The 24,722-nt window shown below is 38.4% G+C and overlaps 1 protein-coding gene and 2 long non-coding RNA genes across 4 annotated transcripts in view; 1 reads left to right on the top strand and 2 right to left on the bottom strand.

The window, feature by feature from the left end:
- LOC145967254 (uncharacterized) overlaps positions 1 to 19,896 on the bottom strand; it is a 79,495-nt gene extending 59,599 nt beyond the window's left edge. The window contains exon 1 of the long non-coding RNA XR_014437323.1: positions 19,859 to 19,896. This is a non-coding gene — a long non-coding RNA (uncharacterized LOC145967254). The remainder of the gene's footprint in view (positions 1 to 19,858) is intronic.
- Sp1 (transcription factor Sp8) overlaps positions 5,857 to 24,722 on the top strand; it is a 72,516-nt gene continuing 53,650 nt past the window's right edge. Inside the window, exon 1 of the mRNA XM_083091952.1 lies at positions 5,857 to 5,947. The gene's annotated coding sequence lies outside the window, so the exon portion shown is untranslated. The remainder of the gene's footprint in view (positions 5,948 to 24,722) is intronic.
- LOC145967253 (uncharacterized) overlaps positions 20,615 to 24,722 on the bottom strand; it is a 147,243-nt gene continuing 143,135 nt past the window's right edge. For both annotated transcript variants that reach the window (XR_014437322.1, XR_014437321.1), the window contains exon 8: positions 20,615 to 20,856. This is a non-coding gene — a long non-coding RNA (uncharacterized LOC145967253). The remainder of the gene's footprint in view (positions 20,857 to 24,722) is intronic.

Here is a 24,722-nt window from a genome sequence, read left to right as displayed (position 1 = left end):
TTTTAAATGTATAATACTTGAATAATTGGAATTACAAAAATAAAATAAGATTGATTTTTTGAAGAAAATTACAAGAATAAAATAAGATTGATTTTTTGGAGCAAATTAAATTTTCAAATTGCAATGATTCAAAATTAAAATAAAACAAGAGCCTGATTTTGCAAAGCAAATTAAATTTTTAAATGCATAATACTTGAATAATCGGAATTACAAAAATAAAATAAGATTGATTTTTCGAAGAAAATTACAAGAATAAAATAAGATTGATTTTTCGGAGTAAGTTAAATTTTCAAATTGCAATGATTCAAAACTAAATTGCACATTCATGGTTTTGACATAAGGACAACATGTATATATTAATAATATATTTACAATCGAAAAGACTTATCTTCTTCACTAACTATCTCTATCATGTATTATATATATTGCCACCTAGCATTGATTCATTCAACTTTGCTTATTTCGAGTTTACCTGCCCGTTCGCGAGTGATATAACACGATCTCGACGATCACTGACATGCCGCTAGATCGAGAGACACCTCGGTTTCGACTGTCAATGACGTGACAAAAAACGACGCTGGACGAGTGCGCGTGTTCTCGAAATTTAAAAGGATGTCCGACCACCTCCGCAGTGTCAGTCATATAAGTAATGACAATACGATGACTGGACGGCCGCTAAACACCTGCGTTCGCCGCGTTATCTCGCGGATCCCGCTGTTAGGATCAGGTTTTCGCTATCGTTAGCCCATGGTCCATAGCGCCTATGCCTGAACCCGTGGGCGCCTTGGGTGGTCCCATCGCCGATAATCCTGACGCAATTCTTGACGCCTCCCGCGCGTCGTTTTCTATCACCACGAACCATCCGATCGTGACTTCGCCCCCGACCGAGCATCAACGCCGCGTGCGGCTCTTAAGGGTCCCCCCCAGTCTATTCTAGCAGTATGAACAATTGATGATTTTAGGAATCTTTTTTAGGGAATATTAGAGATTAATCTTTTTCGTATTTTATATGTTTCTTTATTGAGCTTCTTTTTGTTAAAAAATGATGATTTGTGATGTACTATTCTTCGTGTGTAAGTGTTTTAAATGATGAAAAAAGCTCGATCTAATTTTATTCCGTAGAATATGTTTTTGGGATATTAAATCTAATTAGAATTTAAAAAATTAATATTTAATATTTTACAAGAAATGAAAAAATTAAAATATTTATTTTTTAAATAAGACTATTTTATTTTTTAATTTTTTTCTAATAAAATTAGATTCAGTATCGCGAAAATATTCTATTATATCGAATCAAATAGATCAAATTTTTTTCATTTCAAACAATGGCAGGGGAGGAGCAACATATAATATTGTTGAATATACTATGCTCTTGTATTGAATGAAAAAAAAAAATTAAATATTTAAAATTTAAAAATGCTGTTTAAACATTAATAAAAATATGTACGCCAAAAAGATTAATTTCTAATATTTTTTAAAAAAATTGTTATTTTTTCATATTGCTAAATAATTGTGTTAAATTTTATAATATTTATTTTGTTTATTGTTCTGTTTCTGAATTTATTAATGTAATATTTATATATTTTAATTTATTCTAATTAATTTATTTTAATGTATTCTAATTTATTAAATCAAATTACTTAGGTTTATATATAATATAATGATATTTTTCTCATCTAATTTACATACATTTTAGCTTTTTTTACATTAATAATTTTGAGAAGATTTTGTTTACATCAATAATTTTGAGGATATTATTTTACATCAATAATTTTGACAATCTTAATCTTATTATCTCCACTAATTAAAATCTAATTAAAAACCTCATCTTGATCTTGCCTCGAATTTCGAGGCAAGACAAGACAGGACGATATCTCGAGACTAGTCTTGGCATCTCGTGCAATCCTAGCGATACCAAGGCTGGCAAAATCAAGATTCCCTTCTCGTGTACGTGCGGATTTGCTTTCCATTAAATGCGCTCTCTTTCGTGACGGTCGCAACGTCCGGCAAGACGAGAAGTAGCGCGCGAACGCAGACCCGTAGGTGGGTTGACGTAACTTCCCGAAGGGAATCGTTGAATATTTATCGCCGCACGCCTTGTTTGTACGCCGTTCTGCCCCGCTTGAATTTAAATACCGTGCGTCTTTCGCATCTCCGCTCGTGCGTTTCCTTCTTCGCGAGCAACGATTCTTTCTCGCTGTATTATTTATAGAAACGACCCATACAGCACAGACCGTTGTTGTTACATTGCAGCAATATTGCTGCAATATTGCAATATTGCTGCAATGTAACAACAACGGTCCCACCCATACAGCAAAGATCGTTGTTGTTACATTGCAGCAATATTGCTGCAATATTGCAATATTGTTTTTACATTGCTGCAATATTGCAATATTGCAGCAATATTTCTGCAATGTAACAACAATGGTCTGTGCTGTACGGAGAGGAAGCGCACGAATTTCTCTCTCGTCAAACAAAAAATCGCGAAAGCCGACAGCTTCGTGTAAAGCAAATATTCCCAAAGTCAGCGTTATCTTTTTGTTCCTATCTAGGGTTGCACGAGATACCAACCAAGACTGACCTCTTGAGAGACGAGATCTTTAATCAAGACGAGATTTTTAATTAATCAAGATCGGATCAAGACCAAGATTGTCAAGATTATTGGTCTTGTCAAAAGATTATTAATTTAAAAAAAAATCTTCAATAAGAAACATATCCATACAGCACAGAACATTGTTGTAACATTGCAGCAATATTGCAGCAACATTGTAATATTGTCGCAATATTGCTGCAATGTTACAACAATGTACTGTATGGGATATATTTGAGGGATTTATTTCTGATTTGATCTGTTAAATGTTTCAAATAGCATTATGTGTAATCAATTTAAAAATAAAATATCCGGTTTATTATTTGATATATTACCACCGCTCGCGCTTACGCGATATATTATCCAAAGCAATGCAGCGTGCACGTTCCTCGAGCAAGCCATTATTATCAAGCTCAAGAGAGCGATCCTTTCATTCACCGTATGATTGACATTAATTACCGGAACACAATCGGTGACTTATCTGATCCTCAGCTTGATTCTCGATGGCGAGATACGACGCCAAGTACGTCAAGACGCGTAAAGCGGAATAGAGTCGGAGACGCTCTCAAAGGAAAATCTCTCTCTCTCTCTCTCTTTCTCCCTCTGTTCTCGTCCTTTTCCTCCTCCTGGTCGTCGGTCATCACCGCAAGGCGAGTTAGAGTGCTCGACCGGCCGGCCGCGAAACCTCGTTGAAGACGTTCGTCGAGGAGAATCCGAGAGAGAGAGAGAGGCGAAGCGAGAGAAACAGGAAGAGACGGAGAGAGTACATACACGCAAAACGGAGTTTCTTATCCCGTGGGAAGGCGTGGTTGGTAGACGCGCGACGTCCATTTGTCTCGGGCGCCTCCCGCACCAGGAACGCCCTTGCATCCCACGGGCATCGATCACGTCTTCCTCTTACCGGGCGCATCGCGCCGCGTCTCTCTCTCTCTCTCTCTCTTTTTCTATCCTTCTCTCTACACTTTACGCGTACGTACTCGCCTACACATATACCACCCTTGCACGACACGTGCGCGAGCCACCCCTTTGTCCGATGTTGGCACCGGCGTTGCCAACTTTTGAAATAAAATTTTGGTACAACAGAGGAACAAGATTATAATTAGGATTGCGAGAAATAGCAAGATTTGTCCTGATATTTTGTTTTGTCTCGTCTCGAAATTCAAGACAAGACTTTTAATTAATCATCAAGACTAAGATTGTCAAGATTATTGGTTTTCAAAAGAAGCTAAAATATGTATACTTGTAAAGAGAAATGAGAAAAAAATTGTATGTATATTTGATATATAGCATTCAGAAGTAAATGAATGATATAAGTAATAATTATTTTGAATTATATTATAAAGATTATGTTAAATATTATTTTAAATAATCGTTCTATATTAGATAAAAATTATTAATAAAATTAAGACAAGACAATACAAGACAAGAAAATTAAAATATTTGTTAGAAATATTCAAGAAACTTTGTAGCTTTTTTTTAAAATCAATAACCTTGACAATCTTAGAATTGTCTTGATAATTAAATAAAAATTTATCTTGAATTTTGAGACAATACAAAATAACATCAAGACTCTCTCTCTCTCTCTTTTTAAAATTGATATTTCACGCAATCCTAACCTAACCTAACCTAATATAAATCTTGTTTTTCGATTGTGCCAGAATTTTACCTTGACCAAGACAAAATTTAAATTTTCATAAATTTTTTAATTTTACCAATAAAATATTTTTACAAATATTTTATATTGTTTTGTATAATATTTTAAAGACATTACCGTCCGTAATACACGAAAAACGAGAAAAAATACAAATTCGAAACTCGCAATGATATTAATACAATAAAATGGTAAAATACAATAGCGATTTCACAGACATCAGTTGTTGGAAATATCCCTTCATTCACTAAATGATAAATAATATTTGTCGAGAGAAATGGATTTGCCTGGTTCCGATCTTTACGTTGTAAGTAGATGTTAGTTGAGAGCCATCGTTATGTCAGATCCACTGGACCGCTCAACGTCGCTTTGTTCTACTCGCGCTCGAGCTTTCCCCGCTGATATTCTCTCTCCAAAGTCCCTCCCTTACAAAAATCCAGTTTCCTAGATGTAATAAAGTTATCGCGATAATAATACACGCGCCACATCTCGCGGCGCGGTGAAGACATATAGAAAGTTATGGGGTTCATACAATGCGATTAAAAAATTTAATGACGCACCGTTCCGGTCGATCACGACCGCGAGATCTCGATTGACCGGAACAATGAGCTGTTGAATCATCTTTTTACCGCACTACGATCTATAAGAGAAACGCAAACTTTCACGAAAAATGTAGAATTTTTATAACATGGAGCAATATAATAATTATAGAGTGTGCGCGAAGTAATTAATGAATTTTATTTCAAATCTATGTAGGAAGATCCATTCAAATTACGTCTCTTATATTGCCTATATAGCACAGAACATTGCAGCAATATTGCTGCAATATTGCAATGTTGTTGCAACGATATTACAATATTGTCACAATATTGCTGTAATGTTACATTGTTGCAACATATTGCAATGTTGCTGTAATGTTACAATGTTGTTCCAACAATATTGCAATATTGCTGCAATGTTGCAATGTTGTTGCAACAATATTGCAATATTGCCGCAATATTGTTATAATGTTACAATGTTGTTGCAACAATATTGCAATGTTGCTGTAATGTTACAATGTTGTTGCAACAATATTGCTGCAATGTTGCAATGTTGTTGCAACAATATTGCTGCAATGTTGCAATATCGTTGCAACAACATTGAAATATTGCCGCAATATTGTTATAATGTTACAATGTTGTTGCAACATATTGCAATGTTGCTGTAATGTTACAATGTTGTTGCAACAATATTGCAATATTGCTGCAATATTGTTATAATGTTACAATGTTGTTGCAACAATATTGCAATATTGCTGCAATATTGTTATAATGTTACAATGTTGTTGCAACAATATTGCAATATTGCTGCAATGTTGCAATGTCGTTGCAACAATATTGCAATATTACCACAATATTACTGTAATGTTCTGCGCTGTATGGGTAATGTCATTCTAAAAAGTGAATAATTTCTTTAAAAAAAACATCTCCGAGTGCAAGTATCTCAAATTGTTCCACTATAGAGGGGGATTATCGAATTATCACGGTTTAAAATCGTTAGCGCGTAATAAGTTGATTGTCTTTCACAACCGATTGCTCGAAGCTTGTCCTTTTGTTATTCTGTTGCAGCCGGTAAGTGTACACGATGCTTCCTTTGCCGAGGCAAACGTGGATCGTGGAGCGTTGATCGCAGGATGGCTATCTGGTTACGCGCATGGCAACTTCCAAGTAAGCACCACTACGGCTATTGTTACTGCTACATATAAACGTTACATTGTAAAAATTTCGAGAGAGAAATAGCGGGGTTTTCTAAGGTTGCTAATTCGCTAGTTGCGCGGAAACCTCTCATTTTACGCATGTTACATCCACGTTGTTTTCAATCTTCTACCTCTAATTATTAATCTTGTAATTTTCTTCACACTGTAAAGAGATTGTGATATCGCAATTTCCAATTTTTTGGAAAGTGGAAACATTTGCGAGTGCATAAAGATATACCGAAGATATAAGTGTTCATGTTGAACAAAACTGAAGTAATATTTCGTCTAGTAACATTAAAAAGTAGTATACAGAATCTTTGTTTTGCGGAATTACGTTTTCGGTTTCATTTTCGTGAAGGACATTGTTCCAAAAAAATTCTGCGAATCTTTGATTTAATAATATTTACAATTTTTTACAAATGATACTAAATTAAAGAAACGTATGTGAATATAAAATCGAAAAAGATCTAGATTAGTTTTCGAATTAAAATAATTTTCAATTTAGCTGCAAAATTGAAAAAAGATAATTAAGAAAGTAATTAAAATTCTCATGTAAAACACTATTGATTTGAAAAAATAAAAAACAACTTATAAAATTTCGATATTTACTTCAAAGAGAATAAAGAAAAAATAGTTTTATGAAATATTTTTGTTCTGTCCAAACTTTTACTCAAATATATTTAGATTTTTATTCAGAGTGAGGATATGCTATTTACATTATTAATATTAATATCAATATTTCGATCGAGACTTTGAAACGAACTTTTCAATCACCATTTTGTTCCGGACGAAGGCTTTTTGAAGTGGAATTTACATTTTTTCTAGAAAGATTTTATTCCGTTTCTCACAATAACATTCTATTTTTTGAATCTATATCTATTTGCATTCAAAAAAATAGCCTTGCAACTAGCAATAGTAGCATTTTTCTAGGTGCGAAAAATTAATTGAGATAGACAAATGATTAGCAAATATTGTGGTATATTTTAATCGATCTAAATAACAGATAAAATTATCTGAAGAAATCTGAATCGTTAATGAAATTTGAAAAGAAAGTTTTTTGCACCTATTCATATTTTAAGACTAATCATCTTGTTATAAAGTTCGTTTATGGTGATTGTATCGTTTCATAAAAATTGTTCTAGTTGTAGTACTCATATTTATCCAATTCAGTGATTAATATTATATTTGGCAACAGGATCTAAATTTGCCGGAAAGTATTACTAAAATTTGCTGCTATAAATTATACACGTCACAAACAAAATTCTAACAGATACAAAAAGAAATAGCGATAAATTTTTGTTGTCGACACCCAGGAAGATCTACCTACATCAGCAAAACATTTTTTCGAGGGGATATAAATTATCAGAGGAACGAAATAAGTAAATTCTATCCTCTGAGATTCGAATCTCTGATTTTCGTCCCGCTTTACCACATGAACGAAAACCAGGACGGGATGATCGACGTTATCGCGGTTTTTTAATTTTTGGCGAACGGGTGACGGTAATTAACGGGTCGCTTCGTAACGCATGCCTACGCGCGCAAAATATATGCGTCTCGTCGACTTCTCTCTCCTTCCTCTCGTTGCACGCGCGCGAGAAACGCATCCTATACCGGTAACGCGCGGCGAGGCGAGGTGTTGCATATGCATGCGTCGATCGATATGAATGCATCGTTGCATGCTAAACGGCTGCGAGCCTATCTGATCTGCCTGCCATTTTCCTTTCGGCCGCGAAAGGCATCCGCGCGCGGCTGCGGCGCCGCCGATGCGGAAACTCCGCGTGTGAATCCCCCGATTATCGTCTCTGCCCCGCCGCTTATTAGCCTCTTACCCTACACAATGTGCCGTGGATCATGTTCGGGCTCTGCCTCTGTCGATTTCTAGTTCCCGCGAGAATTCGCGCCATGAATCTCGTGTCTGACTGAAGAATAGCCGAGCGGAGGATATCAAAAAATCGCATCGCATCGCCTAAACTGAGGCTCAGATTTAGCTGGGCGGTTCCACCTGGAATCCCGATTTTATCTCTGAAATTTTGCGGCTCCCTAATATACAAAAATTTTAAGAGATGATTCTTTGTCGAAAATTAAGGGGGGTTTTTCATATAAATATATACTCCTACATCCCTCCTTGTGGAGTTACACTCCTCCAAAAATGGGAGTAAAAATTGGGTTTTTAGGTTTTTATTATAATTTTATTTTTGTTCCAATTTTCCAACATTTGCTCTAATTTTATTTTTATTTTAAAATTTAACTTCTCGTAATTCGAAACCTATGCCATTTAGCATCGTGCTGTGCACGATAACGTATTTTATTTTTTTTCTTGAAAACTATTGATTTTATGAAAAAAATAAAAGAAATAAAAAAGTTTCTAAATAAATCAAACTTTTTAATGCATATTTTTAGATGATCATATTCCGGCTCATTAAAAAGTTCTAATAAAAAATTGAATAGGGGTTGTTAGTTTCATCTCCTTATAACAATACGGGAGGCTGAAAAAAATATTAATAAATAACTTTTTTATTAGTAGAAAATAACCACCTAATTTCATTTCTTTAGCTTATTCCAAATTTGAGAAAAAAATAAAAACCTAATTTTTACCCCCAATTTAGAGGAGTGTAACTCCACAGGAAGGGATGTAGGAGTATATGTTTATATGAAAAACCCTTCTTAATTTTCAACAAAGAATCATCTCCTAAAATGTCTCCCATTTATTAAGAAATACCCTGTATATAACTCGCGTGGGAGGATAATTCTTTTACCACACTTTTCTCTCTTTCGAAGGACTTTGAGAGGATCCTTAGATAATTTCTTGTTGCGTCGAAGCGATACATCGACTAGAGCTTACATTAACAAATATATCTGTGCGCGTAGATCCATCGAAACGTTTACCTTCATCTACGATAACAATGGATCGTTCGATAACGCGATTACAAAAGTTGGTTTCGATGAAGAAATGGACTCGGTGGACGATATCTGTAATAAAGCGCAGAGTTGTCGATGATAGACGTATCGCTGCGATCGATAATTGAGACGCTAGACCTATACACACCGGGCTTTTATCCAAGGGGTATCTTGTACAATTATAGAAGGCATGCTACTTTATGGCCGAGGGTATCTATCTAAAGGATCGATAGCTAATTAGGTCGACCCTCGCGAGGATATGACGGCCGTGCATTCTCGCGTATCGCGTCTAATTATCGCAGAAATTGACCGGCGCTATTGACACGTGCAAAGATCCGATCGCGAAAAAGGCTCTCGTAGAGGCTGCCTTGCTCGCTCTTTCCTCTCTATAAAATAATACAGCTTGATATAAATACGTATATCGCGCAAAGTAATGTCAATTCTTGCATTTGCTTTTCTCCCAGCTCGACAAGACGAATGCAAAATGTCCTTTTCGGGAACTCTCGGCGAAGGAGAGACCTCGAAGGCTCATTCTCGTGCGTTCCCACGTGTGGAGAGTAATTTTTTAATTGTTGCGCGGCTTCTCTGCCACGTTTAATAACACCTTGGCGCCCGAGTTGCCTATTACGACGAATGCAAGACTACCTCGTTTTGGCCCGAAGGGGCCAAATATCTCTCCTTCTCTCTCGGACCGACTCGGGGCCGCTCGATTTTTTAAGTGACGAGGGTACACTCGGTCATATATCTCCCTCGTAGGTCCGCGAAAGTTTCGACGTTTGCACGGCCCACGAAATTACACGTTGCGAAGGCAACGGGGTGCAGCGATGCTTTTCATCATTACTGAATCCCGCGTTCTCTTTCTGCCGATCGGGGATACTTGCCGGCGAAACTTTACAGACACGCGTTATCATTAAAATAGTCTATTAAAAGCCAACATTTCATCCTCGTGATCTACAACCTACTCCTTCGTGTACGACTGTCGATGAGAGTCGGCGACTAAATCACGTGGATGGCATTAATGGATAGTAAAATCTCTCTCTCTCTCTCTCTCTCTCTTCGCTGGAGTATTTGAATACCCGATTTCTCGATATATCGTTCCCTCTTCGTATATTATCAATCATCGCGTTAGCTCGCGTGAACCTTAAAAGCCACGAGTTCAAGGAGGACGGCCTCGAGAGAGAAGCGTTACCGTGGCTGGCTTGTCGCGCTAACGACTGGTAATATCCCCCGCCGTCTCGTATCCCGACCAAGTCATCTTTACATCTCGCGCATTTCCATACAAGAGTGAGGCCATTTGAATATCCCCCTCCCTCCCGCCCTCCGCGCGCGACGTTCCTCCTGCTCGAAAGCAGACGGCGCGTATTCGCTCCGGCGAATTACATAGCCGACGTCGAAGCGTGGCGATCTGATATCCGACCTCATCCGACGACGTAACGGGATGATGATGATGATGATGATGATGATGGTGCGCGGGGGAGGAGGCGGCCGAGGAAGGCGATGACTGGCGAAAACGTATTGGGATCTATCGCGTCGGCGAATCTCTCTCCCCCCGCGAATCCCATCTCTCGCTCCTTCCGCTTGTCGCACGACCGCGATTATGATACACGATGATGGTCGTCGGATTGATTTTTAATCGAATGCCGGGAGAGCAACCTCCCGTACGCGACTTTAAACGGCTCTATGGACGAAGGAGGAAAAGCTCGTTCGATTAAAAAAAAAAGATCCTCGTCGAATGGTTTCTCCCTTTGTAATTGATTCTCCGATCGATTCGCTCTTTCCGTTAATTCTCCGGACGATTTTTGCCCGTGCTCTTTCCCTTTCCCACCCCCCTGCACTGCTCTTCTACCGCAGCGCGAGATGGACCGAGAGATAACGCCGCGAGCCTCCTAGTAACTGCAGTAATTGTCGGTGATTAGAGGAGTCATAATTACCGGGCCACATATAACGTTACCGAGTCCATTCATTCTTCGTCGGCGAGTTCTTCTGTCTTTCTCCCTCCCCTATTCCCCCTCAGATACATTCCGATACGTCTTCGATCAACCTCATCGATTTTTGTCGACTTTTTTTCTACATTATTCTTTTTTTTACAATATTTTAAAAGCTATCCAATAAAAATTGATTAATAGGTGTCTACTCAAATCTTGAAGAATAAAAGATTTTTCAAATTTTTTTCTTCAAAATATTAGTTAATTCTAGACAAAGAAAATATTTTAAAGATTTTTTAGTGTAATTAAAAATTAAAATAAAGAATGTACTTATATTTTATTAAAATATTGAATATTGAATATATAAAGAGATAATTTTAATTTTATATTTATTTTTAATTTAATTATTCACATATACATATATATAATTTTTACAGAATTTAAATTATTAATTTCAATTTTATATTTATTTTTAATTTAATTATTTACATATACATATATATAATTTTTACTTAATTTAATTTAAATTATTAATTTCAATTTTATATTTATTTTTAATTTAATTATTTACATACACAGATTTTAAATACACATAATTCACAACTTGGTTTATCAACAAATTGCTTGCAATAGAGCAAAGTTATCGAAGAAAGAATTTTTTGAAAAATTTCCCGAATCAATAAAATTCCCTGATATTTCCAGATACAGAAAAAATTTTTTACAATTTCAGATCTTTCATATTTTTCCAGGAAAACACACTAATTAATATATATACGTATTACAACAAATTCACAAAATATAAATTCTGTATACATTCTCGATTCCTTTGATGTTGCGATTACATTCCTAATGATAATCCGGATCCAGATACATCCAAGAGTTCCCCTTCGGCGTCGCGTTCTTTAGCCAGATTATAAAACCACGATACAATATATCCCTGATGAGTTTTCTCTCCTCGTCCCTCGCACGTTGAATTTCTCTCCGAACGAACATCGAACGAATCGAGGCGGGTTATTTTTTGCTGGCCTTCTTTCGAAAGCTCGGCAACACGGTCCACGACGACGACGACGACGACGACGACGACGACGACGACGACGACGACGACGACGACAAGCGTACTCGCGCGTAGACGTCGCCGCTGATGACAGGCCGAAGGTAATAATTATTACAGTGCGCGAATCGCAATTACAGAGCAGACGCCGGTTGGCGAGTACGACGAGTCGTCGCACCGTTCGCTGCGAAACGCCGATGCATCTGACGCATGCAACCAGCGTGCACAGTACCTACGTACGGAGAAGAAAGGTGCCGACGTGCCATTTTGTTTTTTTTTCGGCTCGAGCAACCACAGTTGAAAACTTGAAATGAAAATTTATAACGTGTTCCTTGGTAAAAAGTGCGCGTCGTATAATATAATGCAGGCGATTATCAGTTTTACGAGATTCAACATCAATATCTCAGTAATTTATTATTATTCGGAATTTCTAAGGTTGCACAAGACTCGGGATAAGATAATAATATTTGTAAAAATATTGCATAGCGTTGAAAATTTTCAAAAATTTAATCCTTTTCTTGAATAAATCTTTGCTCAACAATTTTGTCTTGTCTTGATTTTACTATTTTAGTCTAGTACTGCGAATAATTGTTTACAATAATATTTAACATAATTTTTATGATATAAGATAATTATTATTATTTATGTCATTCGTGTACTTCCCAAAATATTATATATATTCATTGTCTTTATAAAAAAAAAATGCAGATGCAACTTACACGCAATCAAAGAATCGCGTATATATGGTGTACGCAAAGTTTAGTATAGCTACATAATTGTGTAAAATTTTATATTATTTATTTTGTTTATTGTACTATTTATTGTTTCCATAAATTTGTCAATATAAATGTTTTTACTTATTAAATAAAATTATTTAATTTTATATATAATATACACTGATTCATTTTTCATTATTTAATTTATAAGTATACACATTTTGATTTTTTTAAGAATCAATAATTTTGATAATTTTAGTCTTGGTAAATATCTTGTAATAATTAATTTAAAATCTTGTCCTGAATTTCGAGACATACAAGACAATATCAAGACTTGTTTTGGTATCTCGTGTAATCCTAGGAATGTCCTTTTTAATCGTTATTTATTGCGTAAAAAATACATTCTATATATTTACATGTGTAACTAAATTGAAAAAAATTTTCTTTGTGCAGTACCTTTGTTGTCTTACTATATCGATACTTTATCATCGAAGGCGAGTTTGTGATAGTATTATACGTTTTGGATCGATGCTCACCTTGTCGATGTATCGTACACTCCGATCGACAATTGACACGCAAATGTATTGTAAACATATATAGCAATATAGCAATTGTACATCAATATTTACAACGTGTGCGAGGCAGCCAATTTACCACAACTTCATAATGAGCGTCGGTGAGATGCTGCGTTCTGATAACGACAGCTGCGCGTCTACTTTATTGCATCATAATTAGGGTAGAACTCACCAAGCATAAAATTCCGACCACTTGATCGCGACGCTGATACCCGCAGTCTAATTTCTTGCTCTCTTTCTTCCTATGCTCCTACGCCGCGTTTTCGCGACGCAATTATTATTAGGACTCGTATAAAAACAAAGAATACCTCATTTAGACTCGAGAGTTTGTTTCATTTGATTATAAATATAATTTTTCTCGCATTTATCTTCGTCTAATGGTGGGTGCATTTCAAGAAAGATTATTCAAAATAATCATTTAAACAATATATACGCGTTTTTTAAAATATTATTCAAATATATTTTTTGCCCATGAAGATAATAAATATAAATACATAGCAAATATTTTTATTTGAAACAATAAATGAAACTGTTAATTACGATATCAGAAATTTTGAGATAATATTTAAAAGTTTTAAATATATATTGTGGTCATAGATGTGATTTTAAATATTTTTATGTTTCTAGTGTTATTTTAATTGGATAAAATAATATTTAAATATTTTCCCAGCAAACACCAAGTAACATTTATATAATTGTTAGTTGTAATTTCCCACTCAACAATATAACTGTTACATGTTATGTAACTGTTATATAACGTGTAACAGTTATATTGTTGAGTGGGAAATTTTATAACTAACAGTTATTTATAAACTGTTATTTAGTGTTTGCTGGGTTACTGTCGATAAGAGAAGATCGTTTCAATTTATTATTAAAAGCTCTAGAATATATTTAAAATATCCTTTTCAATTTGTGAAATTATTCGCTAAAAATTGGAAATAAAATTCTAATTCCCATACAACAAAAAATTACTAATTCATATTTATTATATAATTTAGCAAAGAAATAACTTACGTAAATATCCTTGTATTTCGTATTTGAAATATTACTTTATCCATCTTTCTCTCCATCATCTTGTTCACAATCGTGCCATGATATTTCCTCTCAATCGTGAGCACAGCATTTTCATCTTCCGCAATAAAACGATTGCGATTCTTACGGTTGCACTGCCATTACGTTACGTTGCATCTTAAAGTCGTACACATTTCTCTCTTTCCATCGCGAACGACACGAGCGAGCCGGGATTCATTCAGCGCAGCATCCCGACGTCGCGGGATCCCGCTGAGAGTACCTTCCTAATCTGATGTCGAGCGTGTAAGCTCCAGCGGACACGCCCGCTAATTGTATGAATTATGTATGCGATATTCGAGAGGCTCTTGCGCCAACACGCGCCGGGAGGATCGGCGATGCCTGCTTTTTCTTCATCTAACGATCGTCGCGGGCGTCCCGAGACCTCGATGCGAGTCGCGCGTCTCCGACAGGGATGGATCCGGCGAAAAGGGAAGAAGCGGAGCGACGAGGGAACAACGCGCCCGCGTTTTACGAGCCCGCGCTTCCGCCGGACATCCCGATATTGAGATTAACAGCCATTTCGGGATGGCAGTCACTTCGATGGGATCGCAGTCGAGGAAGTCGACGGTCCGTGCAAAAGGAGGGAAACGTACGAAAAAACTCTGCTCTTCTCGGAAATGTATACAGGGTGTGCCGCGAGAAAATCGAAGAAAACTTCTAGAATGTAGAGTTCATTCATTCAATTCTAGAGTTCATTCTAAGCAAAAAAGTTCATATACACTATGGGTCGATTTGATTCGGTTATCGAGATATGAAGAATTTAATTCTCGTCAGCTGATTTTGACATTACGGCCTGCTCGATTCTCCTGACTTATCACTTCCGGATTTTTTTTGGGACAAGAATTAAAGTCCTCGTATCTCGTTAACTAGTCGAATTGACCTACAGTGTATGTGAACTTTTTGCTTAGAATACATTCTAGAAATTTATCAGGTGTTCATGGGACACCCTATGTATATACGATTGTCAGAAACGACGTAGCGTATAAACCGACGCTGTGAATAATCGACATCGAGAATAATCGATATTACACATCCCTTTTTTTCCATCGAGATACTTACAAGAATTCTGTATATACCTCTCGTATAGACACTGTTATTACTTCTACATTATTAGCAGTCGATGATTGATATAACTTTCATTTTAAAGCCTCGCTATACTAGACAAGCTATAAACTCGCCCATCGAGTTTGATCGAGACAGCAGGTGTAGCGTGATCCTGGATCACGTTACATGCTTAGCAGACAATTCGCTACGATTATCGAGATGACAAATAAAGGATCTGGCGAGGGCGCGCGATAATTCATCCGGCGATCGATCGCACACGTGGTAAAAAGGATAGTAAGGAAGAGGCCATGTATAACGAGCGTGATTACCGAGTCCGCCGAGCTTCATCGAGCATTATCGTTTTCCTGTCTCGTGGGACGAGGAGAGAAACTGACGATATACTCGAATGAGTAATTCGCCGATTGCGATTGAAATGGGATTGACTTTTACAGCCGCGGACGGATCGCCTGCGGTTGGCAATCTTCGACAGGTAGTCGTTTCTCGGAAAGGCGTGAAATACGTACGCCATATGAGCGTGTGTCATCCGCGATTCGCGTTACGTAATCATCGGACACGCGAGCCAGGAGAGACTTTATGTAAACAATAATGAGTCGCGTGGATACACGGAGAAAATTTTATATTAATATGTAATACAATTTTATATCACATTTTTTGTATGATCGGTGGACCATCATGACTTTATAGAATAAATTACAATACAACATAGTAAAATTTTAAACTAACACTTACATAACATGTTTCATTATTTGCCATAGTAAAAATTCGTAGGCTAAATTGTAATCTTTATTATGTATTATTGTAAAACATTATAATACTAAATCTCAACTTCGATAAATGTATTTTTTATTCTTTCTTTTATTACTTTTTTCCGGATCCTTCTTTTTTGCTTTTCTTATTAATTTTACTTATAATTAATAATATTTCATTCATTATTGAACGGACACAATAAATAATATACAATTTTATTTAATCTAATAAAAATTTATTAAAGACAGATTCAAAATGTATCTGTAAGTATTTATAATTGAATCTTATATTTAAGATTTCTTAAATATGATCAAACTATTATATGTGCTGTAAAACTGTTTTTCTCATACACTTTATTAATTAATTTAACAGCACTCAGAGATATTAATTATAAATAGATGAGATACATTAACAGAAAAATAATAGATAGAAAACCATAAATAAATATGTAATATAATAATAAGGATTGCAAATCGACTTATCGAAGAGATACTTACGCTTTCTTTTTCGTTTATCTTCACAGCATTTTCATTCACAATACTTTCTTTTATTCTTCTATAACAAATAAGAAAGACAATAAAATAAACGTTAAACAAAGCTCAACAAAACGCATACGTTATCGAGTTAATGATTGAATGCGACACGCGGTAGCTGCAGAAGTGTACACTGTATGATAAAACAAGCTTCTGCGTGTTTCGGCTTATTCTTGCAGGCGACACCTATCGCTTTCCTCTTCCCTCCGATTTCTTAACAATTAGTACATGATTTTGACGTAACTTTTACTATGGCAACATTGTTTTTTATCACATAAGTAAAGTAATTTTTGTTAAACCGACACTCAAGCCATATTCTAAGGTGGGAAGAGTTAATTTTTACTATGATATACAGTAAAAACTGACTTTGTATATATTTTTTATTTTTCTTCTCAATACTAACTTTTATCCAGCAAGTTTTGCTTTAAAACATAATAATTTCTACTATGAGAAAGTGTAAAAATTACGTTGCTTTCTTGTTTTTAAAATAATGACTATAGCATTTAAGCTTATAAATTCTTGATGGTTCGCAGCTACTATCACATTATAGTAATCTTTGATATAAAATTTTCTCCGTGTACAATTATTTTTTGAAAAATTTTTTGCATCTTTCAATCATTTTTCCGCTCACGTTACATCCTTTGAATCTCTTCTCAAAAGGAAAAATTGACCCTTGAAGGATCAATGAAGACGATTTCGCATTCAAAAAAATGGTCTTCAATTGCGGTTGGTCAACAATTTTCCAGGTGCGTGTACACCGACGTTTTCGCAAAAACAAGCCACGACTTGACGTTTGTCCATATTCACACGCAGCTCCGAGATTTCCCTTTCCACATGTAAGTCGGCAATTACCGCGCGAGCTACGACATAATGACGAGCTTCGCCGGGACACCCGCTATTGGGACGCGAGTAAATACCATAATAATACGACTAATGGTGCGTTATGAATTACAAGCCGGATAATGAATAAGGTAACGTGCGCACGCGTTCCGCCCTTGTCCTCTTCCGGCGCTACTTTTTTTAGTCACACGGTTTACCTGTTGCCGCTTTAATTTAGAACGCAAAGATGCCTGGGGTTAGGGAGAAATAGGGGTTAAGAGAAACGCGAGAGAATAAAAAAAGAGAGCCCCGAAGAAGAGCGAACCTAACCTAACACGCGAGAAAAGTCTCATGGAATCCTTATCGAGGCTCGCGAGAAGGCATTCCGGGTTGGCCGCACGTTTACTGGTCGGAGGATGGATAATCACGCGCAATTTCTTGCCTCTTTGCTTTGGAGCGGTTTCACACCTTCGTCGTCCCCTTTCTTGCCCCCGTCGTCCGGTCCCCCCTCCCCCCGTTGGCCCCTGTCCCAGGTCCGTCGGCCGCAAACCTCATCGAGCCGCGGCTCCGAGGTAAAAGGTTAACTTGATAACCACGCGGTAACCGCGGCCTAACCGCTGGTCGAGGCCCCCCCTTCGGGGGGGGGGGGATCGCGCGTACCCCGTGGAATCCCATGTGTTGTACGCGCGCCAACACGTACCGCCAACTACCGTAAGAACCCCCTCGTATAAACCGCGCCGTTTCGTTCTCTCCTTACGCTACTTAGATGCCGTGATTGCGGTCGAGCCTTCCCTCCCCCTCTTCGCACTCCCCCGCAAATTTGTAGGTAATTCCGGGTGTCACGCTCGCGCGTTCGATCCGATGTGTACTTGGCTACGAAAGTGTAAACTGTTGCGTAACAAATCGAGGTGTACATCGTTCATCGCTGGTCTTCCGATACCGATAATTTCGACCTTTAAGGAGATCAACCTCAACCTATCTGTTTTATCGATAAAACATTGTAATTTTTGGACAGGTGCCATTTTTTATTGCCTGCATAGAATTAGAAATCCTTTCCTACGGTTGAAGTATAGGTTCAAATGGACACGGCGAAACTGATTATATACTGAGAAAGAAAAGAAAGTATAAAATTATATATTTATTTATCGACTTCTTAGATCAACATGGCGTCTAAAGCTATCACCTCATAAAGACATTAGCCTTGTATAAATGTTTTGTAGTTCTTATGCATAAAACAATAGCATACCCAATAGCGGACTGCACGATAAAAACTTGTGGAACTGTGAAAATTGAGTTTGGTAGTCTAATTAATAAATGGCACCTGTCCAAAAATTTCGGTCCGTATGTATCTGAAATGTCGATAAAGTAGAGTAGAAAAAACAGTGCATCTTCTTGATAAATAACGTGATAGAGAGAGATACGGGATGAGAATTTAGATGAGAGCGCTGTATCGTGTAAGGGTTTGCCGTTCAATGAGGGATCCCCTTAATAGGATAAGTGTCTTTAAGTTTTGAATTTTTATTTCACGGTATGAACAACATAGGGAGCTAAAGTAATTTCCACCTCGAATACGACTTGAAAAAGGGGAGAAAAAATTTCGTGCGAAGGATGATACTTGACTTTGAGGACGAATGTTCAGGGAAAAACCATCACGAGGTTATTCGGTGTCGAGACATTGGACGAGCTTTTTCTCTTCTCCGTAAGTTTCTCCCTCTACCGCGGTCGTTCTCCGCCGCAAGAACGATTGTACGTGGGATACGCGCACGCGGTAATCAATTAATTCACCGCACTGCAGTACGCGAGCATCCCCCGCCTCTCACCCTCGTCCTCCTTCGATCTTATTCTCCTCGTTCGCCTCATCGTCCGCGACGATCCGCGTTTACCTCGTGGGCGTATTCTCTCTTTCTCTCTTCCACATCTATCTATCTTTCTCTCTCTCTTTTATGCGCGTGTACGAGAATATTAGTTGAGATTGAGTCCAGAGAAGCGAGCCTCGCGTGGAGATCCATTAGCTTTTATATGCGCCATAGAGTACCCGGCTACGTACGCAGATGCCACGACGAGATAACGGCGGCATACCTTATCTGGTTTCTCTCTCTCTCTTTCTCTCTTTCGCTCTTTCTGTCTTTCGATCGAGGCGGTGTTGCGATAATTAGAAAATTAAATTGTCTGTCGGTACTGAAAGAACTTGCACGCACGACCGACATCTCTTTCGCTTAGGGTTGCGCGAGACTAATTTTGATATTGCTCGGAAAGTATTGTAAAAGTTTTGAGAAAATCCCAAGATTTATAGCTTTTCTATTTGACTTATTCTTGCTGCTTCGAGTCATCGACGAGTTGAATAAGTCTTTAAGTGCAATTTCGATGCTGAACGAATAACCAGGAATCGTGAATAAAAAATTCAAATTTGAGGAAAATATCTATCAACTTACTCATAGCATAAAAAAAGAAAAATAGAAAATATTGTATTATGTCGACTCACCGAGAGTGAATTTTCTCGCCTTGCGGGATCGTCGCAATATCACTCATCTGCAACAGAGAACATTAAATATAATTTATCCACGAAATTTTTATCTTGTACAAGGAGAGAAACTAGGGTTGTATAGGAAATATCAAGATTAATCTTGATATTATTTTTGAAATTCGAGACAAAATCAAGACAAAATTTTATTAATTATCAAGACAATTTCAAAACTAAGATATTATCAGGATTATTGGTTTAAAAAGAAATTAAAATATATATATTTGTAAATTAAAAACGAGAAAAAAATTGTATGAGCCCGCATCTGACATATACAAATTTTTGTAAAAAACAATTAAAAAATATATATATTTAAAAAAAATTTTTTTATCTATTTCTTTAATCCTTTTGGCTTTGGATTAATTTAGAATTATAGTTGAAAAACAATAAAAAAGCAATAAATGTGAATTAAAAAAATGAATTAGTATAAAACACAATCACTAAACTAAGAATCCAATAAAGTAGAAACAAGAAAATAGAAACAATTTAAACTAAACTGAACTTTCATTAATTCTGAAATAAGAATTAAATTAAATATGGCGAAAAATCGCTGCGATTTCATATTATTAACTAATTTTGTCTCGTCAATGTTTACTAACGGGAGCCTGATCGAGCGAGGAAATCGAAATTGGGAAGAAACAAAATCGGAGAAAAGCTCGAGCAAACATCGAACAGCGGAATTTTGAACAATAAACAGTTGGCAATCTTTACGTGCAAGAATCTGAAATCCGGGAAGTATTTTGACAATTTGAAGTCCGCCATTAGGCCCTGCTAGGAACGGCGACACAGAAGGATGAACATAGAAGGATGCTCACAGAAGAACGTCAGGATCTCACGCGAAACTGCAGATGAAATAAGCGCCAACAGAGGATAAGAGGACCTCACCCGACATGTTTTTTCCAGCCCGACGTTGATCAACAAATGGGTAAACCCTCCATCGCCGGGAACAGCCATTAGACCTGAAAGAAACAATCGCCAAGATATATCTCGAGGATTTTTAAGAAAAATATCGGGAGTGCGTTCGCCACCATACAATCTTGTAAGCGAAGTGTCAACGATAGTAAGTCGGATATCGCGATTGATTGCACGTTTACGCATTCCATGCGCACAGGATTGAGTCGGCTATCGTCCAGGATCGCGAGATTCAGGATCAGATTGAAAAAGATTGGTGCGGGCGCTTGGTCTCAGATGTTATGTCCTATATAGTGTCGCTTTGTTTTTGGCGCTTTAGGCGCTTACCGCCCAAGAGGACAACTCAAGGCGATTCTTGCTGTTGACGAGCGAGCGTATCGAAGAGATACTCTTAATTAATTAATTTTGTGTAAGTCACGTGAGAGTCAGTCCGATTTACCATGAGTTCTGGCGTCGTCGCCGATTTTAATGAATTTTTATGCATCCCTACCTATCATCTTGAAGGCTACTCACGGCCTGTTCAGGGTCCATCCGCCATTATTATCGGCATGGTGAGGATAATAGGATATATTGCGAATACTTCCACCGGCTTCACTTGATCAACAAGTGATCATTTAACTTTAATAATATAACTATATAACTACATTGAGTAATGCCATTAGGTATGAAGTCTGGATAACTTAATGGTTAAGAGCAGTTGCCCGGAAAACGAAAGACTCGGGTTCGATTCCCGATTCAGCCACTTATGTCTCGCTATTTTTCTAGCCGTTATTTGATTGTCGGTCCTTGTCCAGTCTATCATTCATTCGGTTTATCGAATCCTAAGTGTTACCGCAAACTCATATTAATTATATTTTTACCATCTTGATCCTGTCACTGTTAAGTGAGTGATTTAAGTCTTGTGCAATTCTACTCTCGTTTTAAGTGGTTCTTTCTCTATACATTCAATTTTTTAATACATTTTCCTACGTTCTGTAAAAAATAATTACTATGAAAAGAGCACGTATTTTTAAGGTAATGCGATCGATATATATGTTATTCTAGTTTAAAAACATTCACAAATGTCACGCAATTTACCTAAATTATAAGCAAATTATACAAATCTCTTTTTCTGGTCAAGAAAAATAATTATTGCAATCGCGATTGACTAATACTATCAGGAATAGCCGGACCTCTTTCCTTGACCGCGCGCGCGTGCATATTTCTCTCTCAATTTTTCTCCCTCTTTTCTCGGACCTGCTCCAAGGTATGTACTCCAACGACGAGAGAGAAGAATCGTGTAGGCGCGCAACAAACGCAACGAGTTCTCGCACAAAGCAGCGACGATATCTTAGCCGGTCCACAGATAGGCTCTTTAGATAACCCGAGGGCTGGTGGGTGGCTGATTTAATGCCAACGCGGTCGAGGGGACGACGTGAGGGGGTGAGAGGGCAGGAGGGTTAGCCGGGGGTGGCTCTGATATTTTAATACGACGGGAAAGAGAGAGAGAGAGAGAGAAAAAGAGAGAGAGCGTGATGCTCGGTCATCCATCTAGAGGTGCTCTCGACCCAAGAGGTGCGTGCGCATACGCGATTTTGCATACGCGGATATCGCGATAGTGCAGCAGTACTACTTTACTCGAGCCGGAAGAGAAGCGGGAAAGCAGCACTGTCCTGTTCTGTAACAGGAAGGAAGACTGTTTGTTACCATTATCTTCCCTTCTGCCGCGCCCTCCGCACCCCTTGACGGGAAGCGCATCGGCGATGGTGAACATTTCGTGCAGCCGGCACGAACGGGAAAGCGTCGAGATTTAACACGATTCTAATCTTTACGGCGTCACGTTACGTGTAATGTTTTTTTCTTCGTAACGTTACAGAATTAATTGAAACGCCGAGAGTTAATTTTCGCGCAGCTTGATCACTTTGCAATGTCGCAAATTTATTTGTAATCCCATCTCCGGCAAACGAAGCGCTACAGATGCGGCTCCCATAACTATATAATAGCTTTTTCTTATACCGTGCAAAAACACCTTTGATTACGCAAATAATTTTATAATCGTATACTATTGATTGCTGTATAATCGACATATCTGACTGCATATATAATAAGTGCAAAAAATAAAGTGTGTTATTACTCTATCACTCTCGAATGGAATTCTGGTTAAGTGAAAAAATTCATAAAAAGGCTAATCACGCATAACTATCTCTCTGGGAGATGCCAACTCACGTATCTGCTCGCTCCCGCGAATGATATAATTCAACATAATTTTTCTCTCGATCGCACGATAAGATCATCAAACTCGTTCCGCCGATTAAAAGTACGTCGCCCGACGTGACGGCTCAGGCAAGATAATTAATTTCGCGATAGGCAATTCGCACGACTTGGCGCGACCGTTGTGGTATTACACGCTGATCCCTCTCCGATATAAGATTCCTCAAGATAATCTGCAAAGTCTCTTTACAAATTGACTGCGTCGAATATCTTTCCGATTGTCGCGCGCGTCTTTTTAATTTCACGTGACATTGTAATTTCGATATCTCTTCATCTCTGTACAATACGATTCAACGATATTGATTGATATGATTATTAAGACTCGTACATGTCTCTCTCTTCCCGACGATATTGAACTAGCAAAGGTTGGCTGTCTGCTTTATAATACTAGCGGATTACGACAGGCGCCAAAACGACAGTCGAGCGTGTTTTCAGGTTCGAAGGGCAGCCTCGCCGTTTCTTTCCACCCGATTAGGTTCCCACATGCCTAGGAAACCACCCCCGCGACACGCACACCAAGGATCTCGAAGGGTCTCCCCCTCGCAGTAGAAGTACGTATTGGTTACCCATGTGTGTGTGCGCCTCTCGCTTGGCATAAGCAACGTTTCGACGTTGTTTTTTGTGTCTGGCGGGCCCTTCGCTGGCCCGGGCCCGGGCACCGCCACGATTTAGTGGCCCTAATTGCAGGGTACAGCTATTTAATTACCGGGTTCGTGGGCCCCGGCCGCGGCTCGGGCCCCTTGCACGCCCGGGCCAAAATGCGAGTACATAACATTCGTATACGGCCGGGGTAGATACGGCGAGTCCGGCCGCAAAGTCCACCCACAAAGCAGCGAGACGGTTCGTTCCTTCGCGACGCGAGGATTTGCCGATAGGCGCCTCGCGGGCCCGCTTCGGCTTCAATTTCGATCGGCACCGAGATTTCGATTCGAGATATCGAGACATCTCCGTATAAGCCGCGCCGCGTCTGGCTATCGACTTTGGACCCCCGACCCCAAAACGGCTGATGGCTAGCTTGACGCGATCGGGTTTAATTCGCTCGATCCTGGAGCAAGATAATTACGGACCAATGGTAACGTCGATTCCCTTGCGCCGGTATCAAATGAACAGTTATTAGTTTCGAGTGGCAGTGTTTTCGCCTGGATCAGCTGTTCGCTGACAATTCGCAGCTGCGACTATTCGCGTAGCCATATTGATCCTCAGAAAACTAGAAGAAGGAAATATCTCTCATCGCCTTTCGCATTTCGACGACAACGTAAATCTCTCCGTGAAAACAAAGATACCTACGTTCGACGACCTACGTATCGGGCGAGGTGGAGACCATAAATCCCTGTCGATGAAACGAATCGAGGAAACGGCACTCGATTCCGTTCGCCGCGCGGAATCTTTTAATCGTCGCTAATAACAGGGTGCGCCGTTTCTGGTAAGAAACGCGATGCGCAGGCTATCAAGTGATTGATAAGTCCATAAAGTATCTTAAAGCTCCCCTCTCTCGGAATCCCCCTCGGCCCGACGGTGGTGATGGTGGTGCTGTCGATCAACGCCGGTGTCGGTGGCGGTCGAGACGCGGTTATTTTGCGAGGAGCACGTCGTCGTCCTCCCCGGTGTGCGTGTCCCGGTGTTTTTTGGCCGCGGGTGACGCGGTGACGAGATGATGACCCAC

This window comes from Camponotus vicinus, unplaced genomic scaffold, assembly GCF_025532165.1.
Source record: "Camponotus vicinus isolate PSW18456_S1 unplaced genomic scaffold, iyCamVici1.0 SCAF_2, whole genome shotgun sequence".
Classification (NCBI taxonomy): Eukaryota; Metazoa; Arthropoda; class Insecta; order Hymenoptera; family Formicidae; genus Camponotus; species Camponotus vicinus.
This window is presented reverse-complemented; position numbering and strand designations above follow the sequence as displayed.